This window comes from Anomaloglossus baeobatrachus, chromosome 1, assembly GCF_048569485.1.
Source record: "Anomaloglossus baeobatrachus isolate aAnoBae1 chromosome 1, aAnoBae1.hap1, whole genome shotgun sequence".
Taxonomy (NCBI): domain Eukaryota; kingdom Metazoa; phylum Chordata; class Amphibia; order Anura; family Aromobatidae; genus Anomaloglossus; species Anomaloglossus baeobatrachus.
Genome location: NC_134353.1, coordinates 63,466,804 through 63,485,642, shown reverse-complemented (window position 1 = coordinate 63,485,642; position 18,839 = coordinate 63,466,804).

Genomic DNA, 18,839 nt, shown 5'->3' with positions numbered 1-18,839 from the left:
CATGAACCATCAGTCAGCTGGGGCACTGGCGAAATCACCCGATGGGGCTCTTCGTGCCATGAGAAGTGTCTGAAGTCCATACAACCCATCCGACGGCCTCCGGTTCCAGAGAACCTACCGGGACTGCCCTCGGCCTATTGGTCCTTCGCAGACGTCTTTGATAAAAAGGAGTCTGAGGTACTTCCGCCACATCGTCCTTACGATTGTGCCATTGACCTGCTCCCAGGAACAACACCACCTCGAGGACGGATATATCCATTGTCTCCAGCCGAAATAAGGGCCATGTCTACTTACATCACAGAGAGCCTGGCAAGGGGATTCATTCGGAGATCCTCCTCTCCTGCTGGAGCAGGCTTCTTCTTCGTGAAGAAGAAAGAGGGCGACCTACGCCCATGTATAGACTACCGGGGATTGAACCAGATCACCGTGAAAAACAAGTACCCTCTGCCACTCATCCCCGAATTGTTTGACCGGCTTAGGGGAGCTTGTGTGTTCACCAAGCTGGATCTTCGGGGTGCTTACAATCTGGTACGCATCCGCTCTGGGGACGAATGGAAGACTGCGTTCAATACTCGCGATGGGCACTATGAATACTGCGTGATGCCCTTCGGCCTGTGTAATGCCCCAGCCGTCTTCCAAGAACTGGTGAACGACGTTTTCCGGGACCTTCTCTACGTCTGTGTGGTAGTGTATCTGGATGACATCCTTGTCTTCTCTCCGGACCTCCAGACCCACAGAGAGAACGTACAGCTGGTTCTACAAAGACTGAGAGAGAATCGTCTGTACGCCAAGTACGAGAAGTGTGTCTTTGAGCAGTCCTCTCTCCCCTTCCTGGGGTACATCATCTCTGATACCGGACTACAGATGGATCCAAAGAAGGTCTCCTCCATTCTCAACTGGCCTCCTCCTTCTGGACTGAAGGCAATCCAACGTTTCCTGGGATTTGCCAACTACTACCGCCAGTTTATCCCTCACTTCTCTGCTCTGACTGCTCCTCTCTCCGCTTTGACCAAGAAGGAGGCTAATCCAAAGGACTGGTCACGTGCGGCCGACGCCGCGTTTTGCTCTCTGAAGCGGGCATTTGCCTCCTCTCCTGTACTCCACCGTCCGGAGTTAAACCGCCAGTTCACCTTGGATGTGGATGCCTCCTCCTCGGGAGCCGGAGCAGTCCTCATGCAGAAGTCCTCCTCCGGGAAGATGGTGACTTGCAGTTTCTTCTCCAAGAGCTTCTCTGCGCCTGAACGCAACTACACCATCGGTGACCGAGAGCTCTTGGCAGTCAAACTGGCTCTGGAGGAATGGCGCTACCTTCTGTAAGGAGCAGTGTACCCCGTGATTATTTACACGGACCACAAGAACCTGGAATACCTGCGGTCCGCTCAGCGACTGAACCCACGGCAAGCCAGGTGGTCCTTATTCTTTGCCAGGTTTGATTTCCAGCTCCATTTCCGACCTGCGGACAAGAATGTACGCGCTGATGCCTTGTCCAGGTCTTTCATGCCCATGGAGCAGGAGGAGGAGACTACCCAACCCATCATCTGTCCTAGCAAAATCATTCCGGTGGCCCCTGTCACCCTGGCCCAGATACCGCCCGGGAAGACCTATGTCTCTGAGACTGACAGGCAAAAAGTGTTACACTGGGGCCATGCCTCGAAAACAGCCGGTCATGCTGGTCAGAAGAGAACATGGAGCACGATTGTACGCCATTACTGGTGGCCATCCCTTCGCACGGACGTCGCTGCTTTTGTCTCTGCCTGCTCCTCTTGTGCCAGGAACAAGACGCCCAAACACCTGCCATATGGCCGTCTTCTGCCTCTGCCGATACCCTCAGTTCCGTGGCAACACATAGCGATGGACTTTATTACGGACTTGCCATTGTCCTCCGGACACACAGTCATATGGGTCGTGGTGGATCGTTTCTCTAAAATGGCACATTTCGTCCCTATGACTGGACTGCCCTCTGCTCAGGAACTCGCGGACGCCTATATACATCACATTTTCCGCCTGCATGGCTTTCCATCACACATCGTATCCGACAGAGGAACTCAGTTCACCTCCCGCTTCTGGAGGGCGCTCTGCAAACATCTGGGAGTGACTCTGGACTTTTCTTCTGCTTACCATCCTCAGTCTAATGGCCAAGTGGAGAGGGTCAATCAAATCTTGACCTCCTTCTTACGTCATTATGTCAACGCCCATCACGACGACTGGTCCATGCTTCTTCCTTGGGCGGAATTCTCCCATAACCACCACATCAGTGAGTCGTCCTCCAGCTCTCCCTTCCATGTCGTTTACGGACTTCAGCCCTCCGTCCCATTGCCTGTATCCCCTTCTTCGGATGTCCCTGCTGCCGATACTGTAGCCCGTGACTTTGCAACCATTTGGGACTCTGTCAAGGCGTCCCTTGGGCGTGCTTCCCTACGGATGAAGAGACACGCAGACAAGAGACGTCTGGACCCTCCGTGTTTCTCTCCTGGAGATCTAGTCTGGCTTGCTTCCAAGTATGTCCGATTGAAGATACCATCCTACAAGCTGGGTCCTCGCTACATCGGGCCGTTTAAAGTCCTCAACAAGATAAATGAGGTCTCCTACAAGCTACAGCTCCCGGCCACGATGAGGATACCCAATTCCTTCCACGTCTCCCTGCTCAAGCCGGTTGTCCTTGGTCCCTTCTCCGCTGCTGCCAGTTCGGCTCCTCCTCCTATTGCCGATGACGACATCTATGCGGTAAGGGATATCGTGGCCATGAAAACCGTCCGGGGTCGACAGTTCTTCCTGGTGGACTGGGCAGGGTATGGTCCTGAGGATAGATCCTGGGAGCCCCGGGAGAATGTGGGTACTCCGCTGATCCGTGCCTTCCTGTCCCGGTTGCGGGGAGGGGGGCGTGGGGGGGGCGGTACTGTCACGCTCCCCGGGTCCCCTGCGCTGTCCCCCGGCTCACCTGTCACGCGTCCCGGCTCCCCTGCCTCGCTTCCCGGTTCCTTGGTCCGGTCACCGCCGCTCCCCGCTCTCCAGCGTCCATTGCCAGCCCGTCCACGGCGTCCTGGTCCCCGCTCCCGGCGCCCGTCGGCTTCTCAGCCCCAGCCCAGCCCTGCTGCTTCCTCCTCGCAGCTTCCTGCCCTGGCTTCTGGCACTCGGGCCGCGCGCATGCGCATTAGGGCGCGCGCGCGGTCATTGACCCTTTCTTAAAGGGCCAGCGTCCATTAACAGGAAATGATGCAAACAGGTACAGGGCATAAAGGGGTTTAATGTCCAAGGGGGCGGGGCCTGATCTTCGTGTTTCCCAAGCTAGGAGTCAGGTCTCCTGGTGTCTATATGATATACTCACCTATCTCTCTTGTAGAGCCGTGCCTGCCTCGCCATCCGGTCCTGCCGAATCCCGAACCCCGAACGCTGTCCATCTGCCATCCTGACAGTCCGTACCATCTCGGATCCCTGCGGTGACCCGTCATCTCGCTCCGAAGGTTCCGGACCCCGCCTGACATCTTCTCGGCTTCCGAACCTGAGCTACGTCACCCGGACTACCTACAGTGACTCCGTGGTCCCAAGGACTTCTCCGTTAAACTCATATGCACGGACTGTTCTGCTGCCTATAGTGCTCCAGCTACCGGACCCCTTACCACCATCTAGGAGTTCGGCCCAGTGGATCCACCTCCTGGGTCTGCCCGTCCACCTGGCCCTGACACTATACTTATGCTTTTCCCCCTTTCTTGTCTCCGTGGTTCCTTGGTCCATTCCACTACCTCGGAGGGCTTTCTAGTCTCTCCACCAGTACATGGGCACGCCGGCGGTACACTTTCCCCTATGCCTGACTGATCCCTGGACTCTCCTAAGCCCGTCACGAGGTGAGACGTAGGCTCTGGACCATTGTAGGATTCCTCCTGGTTCCACAATAAACTCTAGTACAGAGCTTGTCTTTGCTTTAGCAACTATACTGCAGCACTACTCTCTTCCTGGCCTGTCTCACTAACCAACCCTCTGCTCTCTGACACTCCTCCCATCCTGGCTTTAGTTTGTTTAGCAACCAGGATGTATCTATCACACTGCTCCTACTAATACCCTCTCTTACTCCAATACCTTTTCCTACTCAACATTACACGATTAACACATTAGTCACACATGACACACTATATTATAAAATACACATTATACAGTAGCATGCAATATGTGATAAAACACTTGAATCCGTCGGCCACTAGATGGCGCCGACCGCTGCACTGCTTCAGCTCCGCTGCATTAACTCATTCTGGAGCCAGCAATACCGTGGATATAGAAGGCAAACAGTGCAAAATGTTTAAAGAAATCCAATTACAGAAATTAATTTTAGCCAAAACTACACGTATTTAAGCAAAAAAAAAAAACCTTTTACAAAGTGGTCCATATCTCATTGTAATCCCATATTTGTCCCTTTCCGATGTTTTCATTTACTCCCGCTACCAGCGGGCCATGCTGCCATTGATGTAAAATATACAAACATCTCCACAGAGGGAATGGCTCCTCTTGGCAGGAGCCTCTGGCAGCGTATTTGGCCGTCTGTCTGTTTGTGATCCTCTCACATATTTGTGTAGATCACTACTTTTTTGGCCTCCCTCCCAACAATGTGTACATAAAGCTGAGGCCACTTGGCTGGAGACAGTCCCTGAATATGTGGTGTGAATCATGTATGGCTGCCGTCTCTGGCACGGCTTCATCTGGCAGCAACAGACCCGGGAGATAAATCATCCTATACAAATATGATATATACTCCCTTACCTGTATCTGACTCGTTACACTCGGATTATTATAAAATAAATAGAATTTCTCTGTAAATCTTGTAAAAAGTTTCCTAAGTTTGTAAGTACAATAATTTTCTTGTTCTGTTTCTGAGTTACAGCTTGTATTATGCTCTGTGGCGTAACTAGAGTTCGATGGGCCCCAGTGCAAAGTTCGGACCTGGGCCCCCCACCACGTACACCGAAACGTGGGGTACGGGACAATGAAACTGAGACTCGGGGTACAGGATAATGACGCTGACACTTGGCTCTTACCCTCAGCACCCAGATTTCCAATGATCTGAAATCCCTCTCAGCACCCAGTCTTCCCATGTTCTGATATCCATCTTGTCCTCGGCACCCAGCTACCCCAAGTTCTGCTATACATCTTTCCCTCAGCACCCAGCTTTCCCATATCAGAGCATGGGAAAGCTGGGTGCTGAGGAAAAGAACCCTTTTCCCTCAGCACAAAAAATTTCCCATCCCATGCTTGCATCTTTGTCCCCCTTGTATATAGTTCTCCAAATACTATAATGGCCCCCACATAGCCTTCCATATTGTATAAAGGGTCCCACATAACTCTTCATATATTAGAATGCAGCTCCATAGTCATCCATGTAGTATAATGCATTTCCCATAGTTCTCCATGTATTATAATTCACCCCATAGTTCTCCATATATTTTAATGCACCCCATAGTACTTCATATATTATACTGCACCACATAGTCCTCCATGTTTTCTAATGCACCTCCATAGTCCATGTATAAGGTAGCCTCCATAGTCCTCCATATACTATAATGTAGCCCCATAGTCCTATATGTATTATAACGCAATCCCATAAAACTTCATATTGTATTATGCAGCCCCATACTCCTCCATGTATAATGTACCCCTATTGTCTATGTATAAGGTGTCCTTCATGTTGTATAATGCATCCTCATAAACCTCCATGTATAATGCAGCCCCAAAGACCTCCATGCGTGTATAATGCAGCCCCCTAGACCTCCATGTATAATACACTCCTATAGTCCATGTATAAGGTGTCCGTCATGTTGTATAATGCAGCCCCATAGACCTCCATGTATAATGCTCCAAGCCCCCCCATGCTCCATGTGTAATGCAGGCAGCCAGCCCCCCATGCTCCATGTATAATTCAGGCAGCCCCCCATTCTCTATGTATAATGCAGCCCCCCATGCTCCATTTATAATGCAGCCAGCCCCCCATGCTCCATGTATAATACAGCCAGCCCCCCAAGCTCCATGTATAATCCAGGGACCCTCCCATGCTCCATGTATAATGCAGGCACCCCCCATGCTCCATGTATAATGCAGGCACCCCCCATGCTCCATGTATAATGTAGGCAGCCCCAATGCTCCATGTATAATGCAGGCAGCCCCCATGCTCCATGTATAATGCAGGCAGCCCCCCCATGCTCCATGTATAATACAGGCAGACCCCCCATGCTCCATGTATAATGTAGGCAGCCCCCCCATGCTCCATGTATAATACAGGCAGCCCCCCATGCTCCATGTATAATGCAGGCAGCCCCCCATGCTCCATGTATAATGCAGGGACCCCCCCAAATGCTCCATGTATAATGCAGGCAGCCCCCATGCTCCATGTATAATGCAGGCAGCCCCTCATGCTCCATGTATAATACAGGCAGCCCCCCCATGCTCCATGTATAATGTAGGCAGCCCCCCATGCTCCATGTATAATACAGGCAGCCCCCCATGCTCCATGTATAATGCAGGCAGCCCCCTCCCATGCTCCATGTATAATGACGCCCCCCCAGCCTCTGGCCACCGTGCACGCACTGGCTTTTAAAAAAAAAAAAAAACAAAGAAAAACAACCAAGTTCTTACCTGTCTCCTGTTCCCCTGCTGCTGCTGTCGGCGTCCTCCCGCCCTGCACTCTGTGCTCTGAGCACAGCCGTCGCACAGGAGTGACGTCACAGCGCAGGCACAGGGGAGAATGATGATGCATGAAGCTGCACGGGCCTCTCCACGCATCATTGCTGCTCTGCGCGATGACAGGGGAGAGGGGTCCGGTGCCGCCGCTGGCACCGGGCAGGGGGGCCCGATGTCAGCGGCGACATCGGGTCATATAGCGGCCATGTGGTCTGCGCCAGATCAGCGCAGATCCTCTCTGACAGAAAGGAGCTGCTTGCTGATCTGCAGATCGGGCCCCTAAGCTACTGGGCCCGGTCGCAGTCGCGACCTCTGCAACCGCGGTAGTTACGCCCCTGATTATGCTTCAGAGCTGCATTCACAATTCTGTAGGCTTCAGAGCTGAAATATTCTAGTTACTGTTGACATAGTGAATCATCCAGAACCAGGAGGGGAGCCTAGCGGAGCCCTTGTCTTTATCTTGAGTTCTTCATTGTGATACTGTGTTTTCCCGAAAATAAGACACTTTTATATTATTTTTTGCCCCGAAAAATGCGCTAGGATAGGGTCTATATTTGTGGAAGCATGGGTTGAGGGTAAGTTTATCCACCCAAAAGAATTCTACTTACCAAACCTCAGATGTCTGCGTTGCTCCCAGGTCCTTTTACGATCCACAGCGGGCACTCCCAGCAGGTCTTTGTGTGCTCCACAGTGGTCCTCCCCTGCTTCCGGCCGGCACTCACATATACACATATGAGGCACCCCACGGGGCAATGTTTTTTTCATTCGTCACCGGACCAGTGATAGAGGGGGGGTCTTGGGGATGTCACAGCGGCCTGGCCTGGCTTTGTGGCCCCGAGGTGTCCATGAAGGGATGAAGGGGGATGATGGGCATGTTGGGAGTTGTCTTTCGTGACGCCACCTGTGGTGTACGGCTATGAGGGAAGCCGCTGCTGTGAGCTGTCACTCTCTTCACGGGGTGGATGGTAACACAGCTCGGTTGTTTTGGCTCTCCACAGGTCGAGCTAGGCCGCCGGGGAGGATGATGGTGGTGGCAGTGGCCAATGGCGCTGGAGCGCCGGCAATGACAGGGTCGACACAGTAGTTGCGGTTCAAAGTTCTTTTACTCACTGCATTGTAGTCACCCTCGGAGTGCCGGTTGCCGCCGTGATGAGCCCCAGCCAATCCCAGGTAGTTTGGAGGCCACCACCGGTGTTGTGAACTGTGAGACCTTTCCTCCTTGCGCTTTGTGGTGAATCCCTGTGACATAAAACTCTACAGGGACTCCTTGTCTGTGTTTAAGTCTTGTTCTGTATGGCAGGCAGCGCGAGTCCATGATGGGCTGGACCGTGGTCCACACCTGGCTCTATCTGCTGCTGTGCCCCGGGCTCTGTAATATGTGATGGGACATGCAATCCCCTTCCCCGGCGGATTCTGATGGCGCAACGTGAAGACTACGCCACCCTAGGGCTCTGCACCCTGACTGCGCCGGTCCCGAGGGGGCAATTGGGCTCACCCCTCGGCTACCGTGTTGCTCCTGTGTCTCACAAGCCCATCCAGTGTCTCCTACTCTTCTACTTTCTCCTTTCTCCCTGAAGGAGCTCTTAAGCACTCCCTTCAGCCGGCCCGGATTGAGCTCTAAAGCACTCCTCTCCGGGACCGTGTTGCTGACTCTTCTGAGTTTGTAACTGTCCTAAGGTAAAATGTCTGTGTGTTCTTTTACTTCTCCTGTGCTGCCCTGCCCCCTAGGCGGTTGTCCTAGCAACCGTGAAAGTCCCAGTGTCTGGCTTCTAGCTGGGAAAGCACCTAAACTGTGTGTGTTTGTGTGAATGTGATTAACACCTGTGATTAATCTCTTCCTTACCCGGGATGAGTACTACACCTTAATTGAGATGCAATACCCTGTGGCGACTGAAGCCTGAAGGGTGCCACATAACCCCACAGCGAATCGCAGTACTCCAGGGCTGCAAGAAAAACATATAGCGCAATTTTTGTTATGCATAGATAAAAAAAACATTCCTTCCCTTTATGGGAGTCAGTATCACTTCAACGTTGCAAACACTATCAAAACATGTTGACTCTAGCAGTCCAATTAAACCTTTGTACATAAAGTCTCATAAGTCCTGTAGCATAGGTCATTTTTCTAGCAAAATAGCAAATAGGCATAATGCAACAGCATATCAAGATTTTGCACTTCTTCAACGTATGGAAGACCAGCGGTGGAACACATCGATGCGTTCCACTGCAGGTCCTCGATGGTTTCCACCGCAGGTCCTCACGGTCCACTGCATCCCAGGTCCCCGAAGCAGTATGATATCACCGGATGTGTTTGTGTGTTTGTGTTCCACTGTATGTCCTCCATGCATTCCACCACAGGTCCTCGCGAACCACAGCATCCTGTTCCGGGTCTAGCGAATATGATTGCGGGTTCTGTCTTCTCTCTTTTGGGGGTGTCTGCTTTCTTTAATGAAGTGTCCTGCAGTATTCTTTAACTTTTTTAGCTGCATAGACACTTACTGAAACGCAACTAGGGCTTCTTTTCGGGGTAGGGCTTATATTTATGCTACTTTGCTTGCTCCTTTAGGCCTAAAACACACTTCCGCAAAAAAAACGTCCGTATGACACGGTCCGTTTTTCGGGTCCGTGTTCCGTATTTGTGGGGCGTTTCTCCGGTATGGAATGTGGGGAATGTCCGTATTGACATAAAATACGTACGTGTGCAGTCCGTGTGCCGTCCGTTTTTTAAGATCCGTATTCTTACCCAATTAACGATTTCAATCATTCATCATGAAATCCTGTTGTTGTTGTTTGCCTTCAATTGACCTGATAGATTGGTAACAAGTGTTTCCAATTTTGTGATGAAATACGGACACGGACGATACGTGCTGAACACGGACATACTCCGTGCGCGGTCCGTGCAGGCACGGACCCATAGACTAAAGCGGGTCCGTGTCTGCGTGCTGCCGGCCAAAAACGGACATGTCGTCCGTGTTGAAAAGCGCACACACGTACTTACCACACGGACACACGTTCCGTGTGATTTTACACGTGTGTGCCATCTTCCATTGAATAACATGTGTCTCCGTGTGTACGTGTCTCCGGTACGTGCAAATACGTACCGCACACGTACAAATTACACGGATGTGTGTTGCGGGTCTTAATCATATGTTGTGGGGAGATCTATCACATCTGCTCCCCTCCTATTTATGCTGGTGGAATCCTTCTATCCATGCCAGCTGTAGTTTATGCTATGTAGGTCTGTGAGGTGCGATGTCCCATACTTTAGTGAAATTTGTGCTTATTTCTTGGAGCGGTTATGGAGTTTACTCCAATTGCTTTATACTTCATTCCTGCTCTTGTTTTTTGTCCTGAATCTCTTATTATCTTTACCTTTGTGTGTGCGTGTTTTGTGAAAAACTTTTTGGTTTTCTCTTGCTTGTCTTTTTCTGTGGGTTTCTACACCTTGCTGTCACATACCTCCCTGGGGGGAGAGGGAAACAGATCAGGACTGGTCAGGAGAAGAGCCAGGAAGGAGACTCAGGCAAATACATCATTAGGAGTATTCCTGAGGTTAGGGATAGCATAAGGTCCTCTAGCTTGAGGAGCAGCTTTGGAGCCCGGTTTCCCGCTATACCATAGTCATCCTGACAGTTTCTCTATGTAAGAAAAAGGTTATAATGGCTACTTGGTTAAATCATAAAGATTTTTTTCTATTAAATTATATACTTGTCATCTAAACAGCTGCCAACACAGATGTTAACTCGGGCGACCTGCTTAGTGGGCATTGCAGAAGCATATGCAAAAAGTTGCTGTGACTAGCCTAAATTAGTATTACACTTATAACGTCCAGATACTGCCAAAGTAACACTGTCATGCAGTACTCCATTTACAGCATTGTGCCTGATGTAATAAAATAACTGTACCATACAGTAACCAGAGAGTACCACCAGGGCTGACGTCACCACCTTGAAAATGTGAACAAGTGTCAGGGCCCAATGCGTTGTGAGGGGGGGCAACTCAGCCCAAATTTTCACTGGGGTCTTGTATGAAGTGAGCTTATCAAGTGAGCCTGCTCCAAACTGAAGTGGTGGTGGCTGTGTTGTACAGCCGACACCTGGGTCTAACTCCAATCACATCAGGCTCCAATTGCACAAGTGTAACTCATTAGCTGCCGCTATTAAATTGGACATCAGCATTTAAGGGGTTGGAAATAAGAAAAAGGAGGCATAGGACGACAGCCATTTCACTTCACAATGAACTGTTGAAGCTCATTGTGAATCAAAATGTCTGTAAGGCCGGGGCCACACGGGGACTACTGCGATCCACTTGCATGACACTTGGCTCGTGCTGGCAGTAGAGCAGAGCCGAGTGTCATGCGTGTGTCCTTGCAACTGAGGTCCGTTTGTGTGTGTGAGCAGACCTCAGCTGCAGGGGGAGGCCGCAACTCAGGAGGGGAGGGAGGGATTTCTCTCCCTCTCCCCTGCCTAGCCGGCTATTGCCATTCTCGCACTGCACCAGCGGTACACCGGTGTACCGCGAGTGCAGTGCGATTTTTCTCTCGCCCCATTCACTTGAATGGGTGCAAGAGAAAGAGTCTTGCATTACAATCACAGCATGCTGCGATTGTTTTCTCGGTCCGATTAGGGCTGAGAAAATAATCGCTCATGTGTGCTGACACACAGGCTAGAATTGGTCCGAGGGGAATGCGATGTTTTATCGCACTCCACTCGCACTGTTTTTCTCGCCATGTGGCTTAGGGCTAATTCTATGCCCTCTGCGATCTTCTGCATGAATTTTAAAGTTTGAGAAATAAATAATAATATTTTAGGCTGGTGAATGCCACTTGAATTTTTTCTTTTTAACATGAAATATTCGTGTTGGTTCTGTAGACACACATCTACTAATGATGGTACTGTTGCTGTTTTTAGTTAGTGACGACGCTTCTCGTGATGTAATCATGTACTGATTGAAGTTCTGATGACACATTAATTTACTGATGGTGATTCTTGTGCTGTATTCACATACTAATAGTGGTTTTAGTGACCTATTTATTTACTGATTATGGTTCTGGTGCTGTATTTATGTACTGTTTAATAAATTTGCAAAAATGTCTACATTTCTGGGTTGTTTTTTTTCTGTCAAGAATTTACCAAATGGCTGCAGTGAAACAAAAAGTTAAAAATTTAAAGGGGTCTGAATACTTTCCGTACCCACTGTATGTGAAGAAATTATGCAGAAATTCTGCAACATCAAAAATTCACTAAAACCTCATTGTGGAAACGTAGCCTTATTGTAGTTGGAAGATTTTGGGCCCTCATGTTAATGTAAGGGGGTGGTGAACAGGAGATGCACGCAGTCAACACTTCAAAGTATTTGCAAGTAAACATCGCCATCTGTTGGATGGATAGAGCAGGTAGAAATTGAAGAATGAGAGAGTGTGTTTCCTTGAGGGAAGAGTACTGACTTCAGGAGGAACCCAAAGATCGGACAAAGAATATTGACTCTAGGAGGAACCCGAACACTGAATACCAACTTTAGGAGGAACCCAAAGACCGAACACAGAATACTGACTTTGGGAGGAACCTGAGCACCAAATACTGACTACAGGAGGACCTCAAAGACCGTACACATTATACCGACTCCAGGAGCAACCTGAACACCGAATACCGACTTCAATTGGAACCTCAAGACCGAACAAAGAATAGTGACTTCAGGAAGAACCCGAAAACCAAATACCAAAGACTAAATATTGTTTCCAGAAGAGGATTCGAGTAACCTGTGCTGTTGCTTTCTGTGTAGACATACGATACTCAGTGAAGGGAGTTAAGCCTGCTTTACACGATGCAATCTCGCATACGATATTGTCGCGGGCGGAGGAGGGGACGCCGCGCTCTCCCTCTGCTCGGGTCCGGCTGCCGCGGATGCTGCGGCCTGCCGCTGCTCGGTGGCTCGAGCGATGGGCCGGATCCCGGGGACTCGAGCGGCGCTCCTCGCCCGTGAGTGAAAGGGGATTGGGTTTTGGGATAGTTTATTGTCCGTGACGCCACCCACGATTGTGGTGATTAAGTGGACACCACCGCTGCTCTTTCTGGGGAGCCCGGGAGTGATGGTACGGAGCAGCCAGTTGTTGATTTGCCCCTCCGTGGGTAGGGGTTGTGGTGCTCCCGGGGCCCGGTGATGGGATTGGGATGGTGGACAGGCGGGTCTGGGGCTTGTGGAGGTGCAGGGGCGCAGGAGCAGCGCTGTGCCGCACGGCACGGAGGTACTCACTCAGCCAGTAAACACGACACAGTTCTCGGTAAACAAACGGCTGGTTGGACGGGTCCCTCGGACGGTTCACGGTGCTGATGTTCCCTGCAGTTAGCGGTGACGGTCTCTTCCCTGCACCTATGAAAGTCTCTTTGGTAGCGATGGGTCCCCACCGGTTACCCACTCCTCGGCTTCAAGCTGGGCCGAAGGAGCTCTACTTTGCCCGCAGGCGCTGGCCCTGGGAAACTGGTGCCCTGGCGGTGGCGGTGTCTCCCCTTCACGTTCTGGCTGTTGCCTTCAATCGGGACTTGGTTGTTAGGAGACAGACGTCCCCTTCACTGACGGATTTGGCAAATTATGGCGACTCCTAGCCTTGCCGGGATCCGAAAGGCCCCTGCCCTGGTGCTGACTGTTCTTCGTATACTGCTCCAGAACCGCCGGGTCACCACCCGTCCGCGGTCCTTCCAGCAACCTCCAAACAGTCCCCCTGCAGACTATCATCGCCGTCTGCTGACCTTGCTGTCACAGTCCGGGGCACACACCCGGACCAACTTCAGGCTTTACTACTCTCACTTTTCTGTCACTTCATCTTTTCTCCTTAGCTCCTCTACCACTTCACTTCCTTCTCTTTCACTTCCCTCTCTCATCTCCTGGTTTTCCCGCCTCCAGGGCTGTGAACTCCTCGGTGGGCGGAGCCAACCGCCTGGCCCACCCCCTGGTGTGGACATCAGCCCCTGGAGGAAGGCAACAAGGATTTTGGGTTAGCTTGGTGTACCTGCAGGGAATGTGGGGTGCATGTGGTGTTGTGACCTGTGACCCCTGGCTTGCCCAGGGCGTCACAATATCGTATGCGATTTGCAACGCCCCCATCGTATGTGCGGCACGTTCAATTTGTTGAACGTGCCGCAGATACGATTAACCCCCGTCACACATACTTACCTTCCATACGACCTCGATGTGGGCGGCGAACGTCCACTTCCTGGAGTGGGAGGGACGTTCGGCGTCACATCGACGTCACGCGGCACGCGTGGTACGCGGCAGGCGGCCAATAGAAGCAGAGGGGCGGAGCTGAGCGGGACGTAAACATCCCGCCCACCTCCTTCCTTCCGCATTACCGGCCGGGAGCTGCAGGACGCAGGTATCATCTGTTCATCGTTCCCGGGGTGTCACACACTGCGATGTGTGCTACCCCGGGTACGATGAACAATCTGACGTTCAATCCATGAGGAATGAACGACGTGCGTGCGATGAACATTTTACCGTTCAATCGCAATCGCACGTAGCTGTCACACTCTGCAATGTACCTTACGATGCCGGATGTGCGTCACTTACGACGTGACCCCGCCGACACATTGTAAGATACATTGCAGCGTGTAAAGCGGGCTTAACACCCTAAAATTGGCCAGGCTTTGTAGGTGGTACAATTAGTGCCTGTGTGTTCATAAATTTAATTACTTAGGCAAGTGGGATTGTGACAAAAGCTGGAGTGACACATACGTTTTCTGACAGACAGAAGAGGACTAAATTAGCCTTAGTAACATCCGTTATTTAGTGTCATAAGAATCCAAGTATGAAAATTGCATTTAGAAGTTAAATATCTCTTGCTGTGTATTACTCTGTCTTTTTGTAATCACCTTTGCTCATACGTTTCCTCATCCTACTCATACCTTTCCACCACTACTTCTTCTAAATTTCTGTTGGGAATCACCACTGACTCGCCTTTACTGCGTTGTTGTGACACGTCCACCAGGGCCGTGGGGGCACTCGGGACCGGGCCGGTTCTGTTGGGAAGTCATGGCAGCAGGGCCCAACTCTGTGACCCTGGCGGTACCATTTAAATGAGGGATCTTTACAAGGGATGAGTCGTTACGCCACCTGTGGTATTCGGCAATCTATGGCCGACGCTGCTGGATGGGAGAGAATAGTAGAACAACTCCCCACAGGTAGAGCAGGGCCCCAGGGCAACCAGTATAATCTATGATGGAGGAATTAACGTTGGGGTGCAGGACTGAAAACGCAGCAAATAACTGGACAACACAGAGGCTGTAGTTTCCTTTACCTTTTTACTTGGTAGTGGATGGTGCAGGCCAGGGAAACTAGTTCAGATCGAAACGAAGGTCTGGTCAGCCTAGAAGCAATTGGGGATCCACCTAGCCAGGTGGACTCAAAGGCCTGCCTTCTGAGCTGTGCCATGTAGGTCCCTGCTGCTTAAAGCTATGCTGCAGCCCTCTTTTTAGTGTTGATACAGTTTCTCACCCTTATGGCAGGCGGCGTGAGCCTTTCACAGGTGCTGCTTCTCTGACAGTGGCTTTAGGCTCTTGTTTGCTGCTGTGCCGCCGGGCGTCTGGTGTGGCCAGAAGACATGCAGTCTCCTGCCCTCCGGATTCAGCTGCCGGGACTTCAGTACCCGCACAACTAAGGACTCTGATGTCCTGTCTCTAGCGCTCTGCTCTGGGATGAGCTCTGTCACTGCTCTGCTCCCCAGGCTCTTCTCAACTCCCTCTCTCTCCTCTTCCCTTTCACTCACTAACCCCTCCTCCAGGCGTATGGCTAAGAGGCACTGTGTATTTAAGGCACCCTGCCTTTACGGGAGGTGCCTGCTCAATGCTTCTAGTTAGTCAGCCTCCAGTCTGCTGCTAGCAAGTTGTCAGGTTCTGAGCTCCTGTCCAGTTATCCCTGTTTCCATCTCCAGTACCTACCTTCCAATACCTGGCTATCTCTGCTGTGTCCACCACTCCTGTCCGAACCTGCCTGTCCAGCCTACCTCAGTCACCCCACCTGTACTCGGCTATTCCTGAGTCCGTCAACTGCCCTGGCGGTCAGCAGCCCCGGAGTGGTACCTGGCTCGTGGTAGGTGCTTAGTTAAACCCCTCCCAGTAAAAGAAAAGACCTGTGGTCTAGTGGGTTCTTTAATCCGGCCACGAGTGATACAACTAGTAACATAAATTTGGGCAATAGTAGAATTAGTATGTTGCATTGTGCAGTTTATCACCCTGCGCTATTATCACCAATAATCCGGTTATTGATATGTATAGAGCGGGATGCATTCAATACAAGCATGAGACACAAAAAAACAAATTCCACCAGCCTGGTGAGGAGGTGCACTGAGATTCAGCTTAGATAGGCCATACAACACTTGTATTTGCCTCTAGTAAGTATTGCCATACCTCCCAACCGTCCCGGATACAGCGGGACAGTCCCTCTTCTGAGCCTTTGATCCCGGGTCCCGCCCGTGAGGCTGTTTATCCCGGGCTCCACCCACCCACTGTAGCCCCGCCTCGCTGTTTCTCCCTTCTATTCATTACAGAGCCGACCGCGCACCTACTCCTGTGACTGCTGCTGAGGTATGAATCACCCCCTGCAGCAGAGCGACCCCTCCCTGCAGCAGAGCGATCCCCCCCTCCCCCAGAGCCGACCCCCCCAGTCCTGGAGCCTGCGTTTGTCTGCAGCTGTTCTCTGATTCCCCGTGTGCGGCTTCTCACTGCTGCAGACACACGGGGAGTCAGGACGCTGAGGAGACCGTGCAATCAGCACTTCTCTCTCCTGCAGATAGCACTGGCCAGTAATAACCTATGCAGAGTGGCATCTGCAGGCTTCTATTAGCTTACCGATCAGTGGTCTCCTGCCTGTAGAGCTGCAGGGTCCTAGCTTCCCAACAGCTTCAGCTCTGCTTTATCCTGGCTCCCCTACCAGTTAAAGGGAACCTGTCAGCAGAAATTTCACAATAAAAGTAATAGATTCCCCTCTGCAGCTCCTGGGCTGCTTCTAGAAAGGTTCCTGTTGTTATTGTGCCCCCTTTGAGACCTACAAAAATACTTTATGAAGTCTTACCTTTTTGTATGCAAATGTGTTTTTATGGTCACGGGGGCGGGCTGTCTGGCGTCCGTTATTCCCCCTCCTGCCGCTTTACGCAGTCCCCCATTGCTCATTTACATACACAAGAACGCCTTCCTCATGTAACTGTCCTCCCGAAGATTTGCGCATGTGAACGCTTTTTCAGGTGATTGCGCAGGCACGAGATTATGGGCGGCACTGTGATTGTCATCAACAGCGTTAACCAAGTACCCGCCCATAATCTCGTGCCCGCACTTTTCCCTCTGACTCCACCGTTATGCGCAAGTGCTGGCCATATGAACCATGTTACCTATTACCGCTTGCACGAGATTATGGGCGGGTACTTGGATGACTTTGCTGATGACAATCACAGCGCCGCCCATAATCTCGCGCCCATGGTAATAGGTAACATGGTTCATATGGACAGTGCTTGCGCATAACGGTGGAGGCAGAGTGAGAAGCGCGGGCACGAGATTATGGGCAGGTACTTGGATGACGCTGCTGATGACAATCACAGCGCCGCCCATAATCTCGCGCCCATGGTAATAGGTAACGTGGTTCATATGGCCAGTGCTTGCGCATAACGGTGGAGGCAGAGTGAGAAGCGCGGGCACGAGATTATGGGTGGGTACTTGGATGACGCTGCTGATGACAATCACAGCGCCGCCCATAATCTCGCGCCTGCGCAATCACCTCAAAAGCGTTCACACTTTGCACAGTGCTCAGTCCCGCGAGAGTGGCACTGGGCATGCACAAAACTTCAGGAGGACAGTTACATGAGGAAGGCGTCCTCATGTATGGAAATGAGCAATGGGGGACGGCGTACAGCGGCAGGAGGGGGAATAACGGACGCCAGGCAGCCCGCCCCCGTGACCATAAAAACAGATTTGCATACAAAAAGGTAAGACTTCATAAAGTATTTTTTTAGGTCTCAAAGTGGGCACAATAACAACAGGAACCTTTCCAGAATGCAGCCCAGGAGCTGCAGAGGGGAATCTTTTATTTTTTTTGCTAAATTTCTGGTGACAGTTTCCCTTTAAAGGGAACCTATCAGGTGCAATCTGCACTCAGAGCCAGGAGCAGTTCTGGGTGTATATTGCTAATCCCTCCCTAACTGTCCCTGTATACACTAGCATAGATAAAGGCATCTATAGAAAAAGTATTTTTAAAGAGCTTATATCTTATGCTAATTAGCGCGGGGACTAGTCCCAAGGGCGTTACTTCACTTGGCTAGTCGGCTCACATAGCGTATTAGTACTCACACAGGGGCGTAATAACATGCTAACATGCTATGCGAGCCGACTAGCCAAGTGAAGTAACGCCCTTCGGACTAGTCCTCGCGCTCATTAGCATAAGATCTTTAAAAATATTTGTTCTTGATCTCTTTATCTATGCTAGTGTATACAGGGACGGTTAGGCAGGGATTAGCAATATGTGCCCAGAACTGCTCCTGGCTCTGAGTGCATATTGCACCTGACAGGTTCACTTTAAAGGGAACCTGTCACCAGATTTGGGGCCTATAAGCTGCGGCCACCACCAGCGGGATCTTATGTACACATTCTAACATGCTGCATACCTCCCAACCGTCCCGGATACAGCGGGACTTTCACGCTTTACGTTGTTTGTCCCGTTGCCACGGGCGGGACGGCCGGCTCCCGGGCTCCGCCCACCCACTCTCTCTCCGCCTCCCTGCTTTTCCCTCCTACCATCCTAGTAGACGTGGCATAGAGAGGAGCGCTGCCTGTGCTGCTGCTGGTACAGTAAACTAATCTCCCCAGCGCTGATTTCCCTCCCTCCCCCCTCACCCCCGGCCGGAGCCTGTCTGTGCGGTCGGCCGGCCGCCTGTCTGTGCGGTCGGCCGGCCGCCTGTCTGTGCGGTCGGCCGGCCGCCTGTCTGTGCGGTCGGCCGGCCGCCTGTCTGTGCGGTCGGCCGGCCGCCTGTCTGTGCGGTCGGCCCGCCACCTGTCTGTGCGGGCGCCCCCCTGCCGCCTGTCTGTGCGGGCGCCACCCGCCGCCTGTCTGTGCGGGCGCCCCCCGCCGCCTGTCTGTGCGGGCGCCCCCCTGCCGCCTGTCTGTGCGGGCGCCCCCCTGCCGCCTGTCTGTGCGGGCGCCCCCCT